This window comes from Phyllostomus hastatus, unplaced genomic scaffold (genome assembly GCF_019186645.2).
Source record: "Phyllostomus hastatus isolate PE091 unplaced genomic scaffold, TTU_PhHast_1.1 phas_scaffold_46, whole genome shotgun sequence".
In the NCBI taxonomy this organism is placed as follows: domain Eukaryota; kingdom Metazoa; phylum Chordata; class Mammalia; order Chiroptera; family Phyllostomidae; genus Phyllostomus; species Phyllostomus hastatus.
The window spans coordinates 13,014,781-13,024,758 of record NW_025334032.1 but is presented as its reverse complement, the minus strand read 5'-3'; positions in this window follow the sequence as shown (position 1 = coordinate 13,024,758).

Sequence of the window (9,978 nt, the reverse complement as noted above, 5' to 3'; positions counted from 1 at the left end):
CTAAATATTGCAAATATTTTCTCCCAAAGTTGTCTTTTATTTACATGGATATTAACCTATCCGTTTATACCAGTATTTCTCAAATAATGGTTGGTGAAATGTCGACAAGAGAATTATGCGGAGTGTCTGTTAAAAACTGAAGATTCTGCCCTGGCTGGCATGGCTCAGTGGATTGAGTACCAGCCTGTGAACCAAAAGGTTGCTGGTTCGATTCCCAGTCAGGGCACATGCCTGGGGTGTGGACCAGGTCCCCAGCTGGGGGAGTTTGAAAGGCAACTGATTGATGTGTTTCTCATACACCAATGTTTCTCTCCTTCCCCATATCCCTCCCTTCACCTCTAAAAATAAATAAATAAAATATTTTCTTAAAGAATAAAAGAAATGGAGATTCTGGAACCCAAACATTGTATGAAAACCTCTGGGAATAGAATTTTGTACTTAAAACAAATCTCCAAGTGATAGAGTCATTGCTTCATATTTTTATGTCTCACATGACTGTATTTAAAAATTATATTTTAACCATTTAAACATATTTAGATTTTAATCCATCTTAGTTTTTATTCCTGTTATGATGCAAAAATCTAAATTAATTGTATTTTATGTTTAATACTTTATTATAATTATGCCAGCAGAATTTATTAATAAACCATTCTTTTTCCACTAACTTAAACTATCATCCTTATCATATATTAGATTGTGACAGTTCTCACATTCCTGTACTGTTTAGAAGAAATATCCCTCATTATTAAAAAAAAATTATTTATTGAAGGAGGTTGTTGGCAAGATGGTAGACGAGTAGAAGGTTACATTAACCTCCTCCAAATACAAATCTGGAATTATAACTAAATTGCAGAGAAATTACCTGGAACAAACAACTGAACAATAGTGAGAGAGAAGCCCTATAAGCTCGGATAGACAGAAGAGTCACCTTCAGCAAACCTGACTGGTAGGGAGTGCAGTGGAGACTCAAGAGGGCTGGCTGGGTGGCCAAAGGCAGCAGCTGAAGCTCTGGAGGGATATTTAAGTGATTGGTTGGATCCCCTTGAGAAATGTGGGGTCTAAACCCTAAGATGGGATCCCCAGCCTAGAGCACCAGAGCCTGAGAAGTACACAGATAACATGCAGTGGTGAAATTGACAGGGCTGCTCTCTGTCAGAGATGGATGGCTGGAAACGCATAGAGTCGTTTAAAGGGCCAGTACATACAATTTCATTTGCAGCCCCTTACCATGGGCTCCAGCAAAAGTGGGGAGGAGGGGCAGACAGAATGGACTAGAGACACTTGAGGAGAGATTGGTGATAGAGGCCTTGGGGATAGAACCGAGAGAGTAGATGCTGGGATCCTGGTGCTGAGTCATCCCCATATGGCAGCAGCCATCATACTCAGGACTGGTCCCCTCCTAAGAGCAACAGCCTGAGGAGTAGCCCCATCCCCAGTAGGTATTCTGCCCTGGCCCTGGCTCTGAGGGGTTTAAGCCTAACTGCTGTGTGCAGAGTGACTAGATTAACAACTGAAGGAGACAGCCACAGACAGTAGATCCCTGGCAGTCTTGAAGCAGGCTGCCTAAGGTCAGAAAGTGTCACTATCTGACATCACCAGAGACAGATCCAGAAAGAAAAAAAACAGTAGTAAATACTAGATGCTACCGAGACAAAATCCACCATGGTCTTCTCTATGATTTGTGATATTTTCTTTCCTGCACAGCTTTTTAATACTCATTTCTTGTCCATCAAGTTTGTGCATTTAAGTCACTTCTCTTACCCAATTTTATCTTCTTCTTTCCTCTCATTATTTTGGTTTTAAATTTTGTTTTCTCTCTTACTACAACTTCTTTCCATTTTGTACTCTTACTATTTCTCCTCCAATTTTCTTGTCAATGAAGAAAAACCCATTTTTTTGTTAATGGTTATCTCACATCCCTTTCCTCACTCTTAAACTACCCATGTTCTCTCTCTACCTTTAGCAATCTCTTTGTTCATTGGTTGTGGATAGAATAGATGTATTTTTTTCTTTTTAATTTTATCTCTACATCTTCTCTACTTTTGTATTTCAAATCTCAAATTTTACCATTCCCCTCCCCCACTCTTTTTTGCATCTCAAATTTTAATTTTGCCCTGTCTTAGCCTGTTTTTTGTCCCTTTTTTTCTTTTGTCTCAAAATTTGATTTTGCACAGTCTTAGCATGGTTTTCATTCCTCACTCATAGTACTCCCTTTCCCTCTATTATCTCAAAATCAATTCCCTTTCCTCTAGACATCTCTTAAGTTTTCTTTCTTTCTTTTATCCCTCTTATTCCCATCCCACCTTTATTGATTTTACCTCATTTATTGTTGGTAGTGCTGTGGTGGATCTTTCTCTCCAATTTGGTTCCTATTTATTTATTATTTATTTTCTTTTTCTTTTTTAAAAAAATTTATTTATTTTTAGAGAGGAGAAGGGAGGGAGAAAGAGAGGAAGAGCAACATCAATGTGTGGTTGCCTCTTGTATGTCCTTGACTGGGGACCTGGGCTGCAACCTAGGCATGTGCCCTAGCCTGGAAATTGAACCATCGACACTTTGGTTCACCAGACAGCACTCAGATCACTGAGCCACACCAGCCATGGCTTCCTTGTACTCTCTTCTTCTCACTTTATTTTGTTTTATTTTCTTTTAATTTGTTTAAACTTAATACTATATGCTTCCCTTCTCTTACTCCATTATGCCTTCTTCATTCCCTTTTTTAAATATGAGGTAAATTTTAGTTTCTCTTTTGGCATTGCTCCAATTACCAACACTTATTAGTGCTCCTCCCTCTATCCTCTCAAATCATTTTTCTTTCAGTAGGTCATCTCATATTCCCTCTCCTTTCTCATAGTAGTCTTAATCTATTTACAATCTTAATACTGCTCCATTTGCCATTGAGACTGGGACTGCAGGAGGGAATTATTGTTATGGGTATGGGTTTGTTTCCTGGGTGTTGTGGTTTTGTTATGGCAGCACCTGCACAGCAGTGCATACAAGATATGGTGGGTGGAGTGACCCTTAGACAACCAGCTAGAGAGAAGGACCCACCAAAGAAAGACCAAAGAACAATCAAAACTCAATTGCATTCAGAAAGTCAACATAAATAGTACTAAGGGCATCCCAAGAGCATCAAATTCAGGATCTCAAGGAGACTGCACCACTGAATCTCACAGATCTCCTACCATAGAAGTTCACACAACAAAGACAATGAGTCAAAACAGATCAATTTAAGAAGCATAAGCAAACAAGAAGAGTCTTCCAAAAAGTGGAAAGACAAAGAAACTACCCTCAATTGAAAGGAAAGGAAGAATGCTCAGAAAGAATGTTAAATGAAATAGAGGCAAGTCAACTGTCAGAGATATTGGTTCAAAACATGGTTATAAGTAAACTCAGTGAGCTCAGTGAGAAGTACCAAAATTGACAGTGAAGCTATGAGGAATTTACTGCAAACTATATCAGCATGAAAAAGGGCATACAAACTATTCACAAGAGCCAGGAGGAAATGAAGAATTAAATTTCTGAATTGAAGAACATAGTAGAAGGAATCGAAAGCAAACTACATGAGGTAGAGGATCAAATCAGTGACCTGGAGGATGAGGTAGAAAAAACTCCCAGAAGAGCAAGAAAAGGAAAATCAAAAAGAAAGAAGAGGGTTTAAGGGAACTGCAGGACCACGTGAAACGGAAATGTATCCATATAAGAGGGATACCAAAAGAACAAGAGGAGTAAGGGATAGAAAATGTGTTTGAAAAAATAGTGATGGAAAACTTCCCTAATTTGGTGAGAGAAAAAGTCACACAAATCCATGAAGCACAGAGGGTCCCAAAGAAGAGTAAACAAAGAGGCCCACTCTAAGTCATATCATAATAAAAACAGTGAAATCCAAAAACAAAGAGAGAATTTTAAAGGCAGCAAGGGAGAAACAGGAAGTAACATATAAAGGAGCCCTGAGAAGGCTAACAGCTGACTTCTCAACAGAAACACTGCAAGCCAGAAAGTAATGCCAAAAATATTCCAAGTAATGAAAAGCAAAGGTCTGTAACTGAGATTACTACCCACCAAGGCTCTCAATTAAAATGGAAAGCAAAATAAGGAGTTTACCCAAAAAAAAGAAGGCTAAAAGAATACACCTCCACCAAATCAGCACTGCCAGATATGCTAAAGGGACAGCTTTAAGAAGAGGAAGAAAAAGAGTGAGAGAGACAGGAACACAAGTACAGAGGGGAAAAATGAATAAATAACTATCAATAATAACCTTAAATGTAAAGGAATTGAGTGTTCCAGTCAAAAGACATAGGATAGCTAAATGGATCAACAAAACATCACCCATACATATGCTGCCTACAAGAAACCCACATCAGAACAAAAGACCTACACAGACTGAAAATGAAGGGTTGGAAAAAATATTCCAAGCAGACAGGGAAAAAAGCCAGGGTAGCAATACTTATGTCCAACAAAATAGACTTCAAAACAAGTGCCACTAAAAAAGACACAGAAGGACACTTTGTAATGCTCAGGACACTTTGTAATACTCAAGGGAAGAATCCATCAAGAAGACATAAATATTGTAAACATAAAGGCACCCAACATAGGAGCACCCAAATATATAAGAAAAATCTTGGGGGACTTCAAGAAAAATACAGACAACAACACACTTATAGTAGGGGATTTTAACACTGCACTGTCAACAATGGATAGATCTTCCACACAAGATATCAATAAGGATGTTATGGATATTAACAATGTAGTAGATCAAATGGATTTAACTGAGCTATACAGAACCTTTCATACCAAAAAAGCAAAATACAAATTATTTTCAAATGCACATGGAACATTATCAAAGATAGACCACATGATAGGACATAAATCAAGCCTCACCAAATTCAAGAAAATTGAAATCATAGCAAGCTTTTTCTCAGACCATAAGGGCTTCGGATGAAACTAGCAACCAACCTCAAGGAAAAAACTCAAAAACATTCAAACTTGTGGAGACTGAATAGCATGCAATTAAATAATGAAGGGATTAACAATGAAATCAAGGAAGAAATCAAAGTTTTGGGAAACAAATGGAAATGAACACACAACAGTCCAAAACCTATGGGACACAATGAAGGCAAGTCCTGAGAGGGAAGTTCATAGCAATACAGGCCTACCTAAAAAAAGATAGAAACACTTCAAATAAGCAACCTAACCCTACATCTACAAGGACTGGAGGAACAGCAACAAACAAAGCCCTGAGCAAGGAGAAGGAAGGAAATAATCAAGATTAGAGCAGAATTTAATGACATAGAGTCTAAAAAAACAATTCAAAGGATCAATAAATTCAGGAGCTGGTTCTTTTAAAAGATAAACAAAATCAACAAGCCTTTAACTAGACACATCAAGAAAAAAAGACAGAGGAGCCAAACAAATAAAATCAGAAATGAAATAGAAGGAATTACAACTGATAGCACAGAAATACAAAGGATTGTAAGAAATCGCTGTGAAGAACTGTATGCCAAGAAATTTGAAAACTTGGGTGAAATGGACAAATTTCTAGAAACATACAATTTTCCAAAACAGAATCAAGAAGAAGCAGAAAGCCTGAACAGATCCATAACAGCTAGTGAAATTGAAGCAGTAATCAAAAAAACTGCCAGCACACAAAAGCCATGGACTGGGTGGTTTCAGAGGAGAATTTTACAAAACATTTAAGGAAGAGCTAACTCCTACCCCTCTCAGACTATTCAAAAAAAATCCAAGAATAAGGAAGTCTCCCAAACTCTTTTTACAAGGCCAGCATCATCCTAATCCCAAAACCAGATAAAGACACAACAAAGAAAGAAAAGTACAGGCCAATATCACTGATGAACATAGACACTAAAATCCTCAATGGTATATTGGCAAACCACATCCAGCAGTATATTAAAAAGATCATACACCATGATCAAGTGGGATTCATCCCAGGAATGTAAGGATGGTACAATATTAGCAAGTCAGTAAACATAACACAACATAAACAAAAGGAAAGACAAAAATCACATGATCATATCAATAGATGCAGAAAAAGCATTTAGTAAGGTATAGCACCCATTTATGATAAAAACACTCAGCAAAGTAGGAGTAGAGGGAGCATATCTCAACAAAATAAAGGCTATATATGAGAGACCTAAAGCCAACATCATACTCAATGGTCAAAAACAAAAAGCTTTCCCACTAGATCAGGAACAAAACAAGGATGTCTACTTTCACCACTCCTATTCAACAAAGTATTGGAAGTTTTAGTCACAGCAATAACATGAGAAAATAAATAAAAGGCATCCAAATTGGAAAGGAGGAAGTAAAACTGTTATTGTTTGCAGATGACATGATAGTGTACATAGAAAATCCTACAGACTCCACCAAAAAACTACTTAATCTAATAAGTGAATTTGGCAAAGCAGCAGGCTACAAAGTCAACATTGAGAAATTGCAGGCATTTTTGTATACCAATGATGAAATATCAGAAATAAAAATTAGAATGAAAATCCATTTGATATAGTAATAAGAAAAATAAAGTACCTAGGAATAAACCTAACCAAGGAGGTAAAAGACCTGTCATCGGGAAACTACAGAACACTGAAGAAAAATATTAAGGAATATACAAATAAATGGAAGCATATACATTGTTCATGCACTGGAAGAATTAACATCATCAAAATGTCCATACTTCCCAAAGCAATTTATAGATTCAATGCAATCCCTACTAAAATACCAATGAAATATTTCACAGATATAAAACAAACATTTCAAAAATTTACATAGAACTATAAATGACCCCGAATAACCTCAGCAATTTTGAGAGAGAAGAGCAAAGTAGGAGGGATCACAATACCTGATATCAAACTACATTACAAGGCCACTGTAATCAAGACAGTTTGGTACTGGCATAAGAACAGACACTTAGACCAATGGAACAGAATAGAGAGCCCAGAAATAAACTCATGTCTCTATGGTCAATTAATATTTGACAAAGGGGGTGGAAGCATAAAATGGAGCAAAAATAGCCTCTTTAAACAAATGGTGTTCAGAGATCTGGACAGCTACATGCAAACAAGTGATACTCAACCACTAACTTACACCATACACAAATATGCACTGAAGATGGATAAAAGACTTAAATATAAGTTGTGACACCAGAAAAGTCCTAGAGGAGAACATAGGCAGGAAAATCTCAGATATTCCACACAGCAATATTTTCACTGATATGTCCCCTAGAGCAAGGGATATAAAGGAAAGAATAAACAAATGGGACTACATTAAATTAAAAAGCTTCTGCACAGCTAAAGAAAACATCAGCAAAATGAAAAGGGAACCAACTGTATGCAGAAATATATTTGCCAATGACACCTTGGATTTGATTTCCAAAATATACAAGGAACTCACATAGCTCCACACGAAGAGGATAAAAAATCCAATTAAAAAGTGGTCAGAGGACCTCAACAAACACTTCTCCAAGAAGGACATACAGAGGGCCATGAGACATATGAAGAAATGCTCAACGTCACTAGCCATCACAGAGATGCAAAGTAAAACCACAATGAGATAACATTTCACACTGGTCAGAATGACCATCATTAATAAATCAACAAACAAGTACTGGAGAGATTGTGGAGAAAAGGGAACCCTAGTTAGTACACTGTTGGTGGGAATGCAGACTGATGGAAAATGGAATATAGCATGGAATTTCCTCAAAAAACAAAAAATGGAGCGGCCTTTTGCCGTGGCAATTCCACTGCTGGGATTCTACCCTAAGAATCCTGAAGCACCAATTCAAAAGAACCTATGAACCCCAATGTTCATAGCACTGCAATTTACAATAGCCAAGTGCTGGAGACAGCCTAAGTGCCCATCAGTAAATGAGTGGATCAAAAAACTGTGATACTACACAGTGGAATACTACACAGCAGAAAAAAGAAGGAACTTCTACTCTTCTCAGCAGCATGGAATGAACAAGAGAGTATTATGTTAAGTGAAATAAGTCAGGCAGTCAAAGATAAATAACATATGATCTTACCTATAAGTGATACCTAATCAACAAAACAAATAAGTGAGCAAAGTAGAACCAGAGTCATGAAAATAAACAACAAACTGACAGTGACAAGAGGGGAGGTGGGAGGGGGGTCATGGGGGAAAGAAGGGGAAGGGTCAGTGAAAGAACATGCATAAAGGATCCATGGACAAAGACAACTGGGGGAAGGATTGAAAGTGGAAGGTGTGTAGTTGGTACAGAAGGGGAGAGTAATGGGGGAAGGGTTAAAATGGGGACAACTGTAATTGAACAATAATAATTTTTTTTAAATGTATTAACTGATTTTAGAGAGAGAGAGGCAGAGTGAGAGAGTGTAAGAGAGAGAGAGAGAGAGAGAGAGAGAGAGAAAGAGAGGCAGGCAGAGTGAGAGAGTGAGAGAGAGAGCGCCAATTTTTTGCTCCACTTATTTATCCATTTATTGGTTGATTCTGGAATGTGCCCTGACAGCTGACCAAACTCACAACCTTGATATCTGGGTGACACTGTAACATACTATCCAGCATGAACTAGCCTGCCATGGCCTTTCCCTTTATTCTTTTCATAAAACATATGCTTATTGAGAAGAATTCATGACATGCAAAAAATTCTAAGAAAAAAGGTTTTTTAAAAACCCAAATGTAGCAGATTGAATAGTACTCCCCTCAAAAATTCATGTGACCTAATTGGAAATAGGGTCTTTGCAGTTGTTATTAAGTTAACAGAGGTCATACTGGATTATTTTGGGTCCTAATTTAATTATTTGCATCCCAGAAAAAGAGGACAGACACATGGTAAATACCACGTGAAGACAGAGACTAGAATGGAAGCCATGGAACATCCAGAAATGCCAAGGATTGTTAGCAACCACCAGAAGCTAAGAGAGAGGCATGGAACAGATTCTTCCTCAGAGCCTGTTAAAGAATCAACCTTGCTGACATCTTGATTTTGGACTTCTGGACCCTAGAACTCTAAGATACGCTATTTTACATCAGTTTGAAGTCCTCTAGGAAACCAATATACCAACTAATTGGAAAAACTGTCCTTATTATTTGATGGGCATCATTCAAACATGTGAGTATAAATGTATGTAAGTGTATATGCACAACATATACAATAGGTTGACCAAAAGATTTCCAGTATAATGGGATGATTCTACACATCTAATTGTTTTTTTATCCTCATCCAAGGATACTTCTTCATTGCTTTTAGGGAGAGAGGAATGAAGAGGCAGAGGAAGAGAGAGATATATTGACATGAGAGAGGAACATCCATCAGCTGCCACCATAGGCACATCCCAGTGGGGTACAGAACCCAAAACCTGGGGGTGTGCCCTGCCTGGGATGGAACCCTCAACACTTCAGTTTACGGCATGACACTTCAACGGAGTTACACCAGCCAGGGCAACATTGTAAATTATTAAATGTTATTTTAGTTCAATGTATCTGAAGAAAAAGACTAGATTATCCTTCTACTACACTGATTATTTTGCTATTTTTGTGCTAATACCTTTGTGTCTAATTTTTTTTTTACAGGGCAAACACTACTCTTTCAAGGTTTTCTTGATAATTCACAACTATGCGATCTTCTACATAAAATTTAAAATTATTTAGTTAGTTGTAACTCATCCCCAAGAGAATTTGGGACTCTGATGGAAATTGTGCCAATTTTGTAATTTAATTTGGGAAGGACTAGCACATTTTTGATACTGAGTTTTCACCCAAAAAAATGGGCATGTTTTCGATTTACTCAGGTCTTGTTTTCGCCTTTCAACAAATGTTGAGGGATTTCATCATCAGGGTCTTGTAACTTGTTAGATTTGATTCTTAAGTATTTTATTGTTTTTGTTGCCTTGTGGAGAAAATGTTTTTATTTCACTTTTAAAAGGTCATTGTTTGTTCAGGGCAGTGACAGTTTGTTGTACCATATAGGGTTATACCATTGCTGGC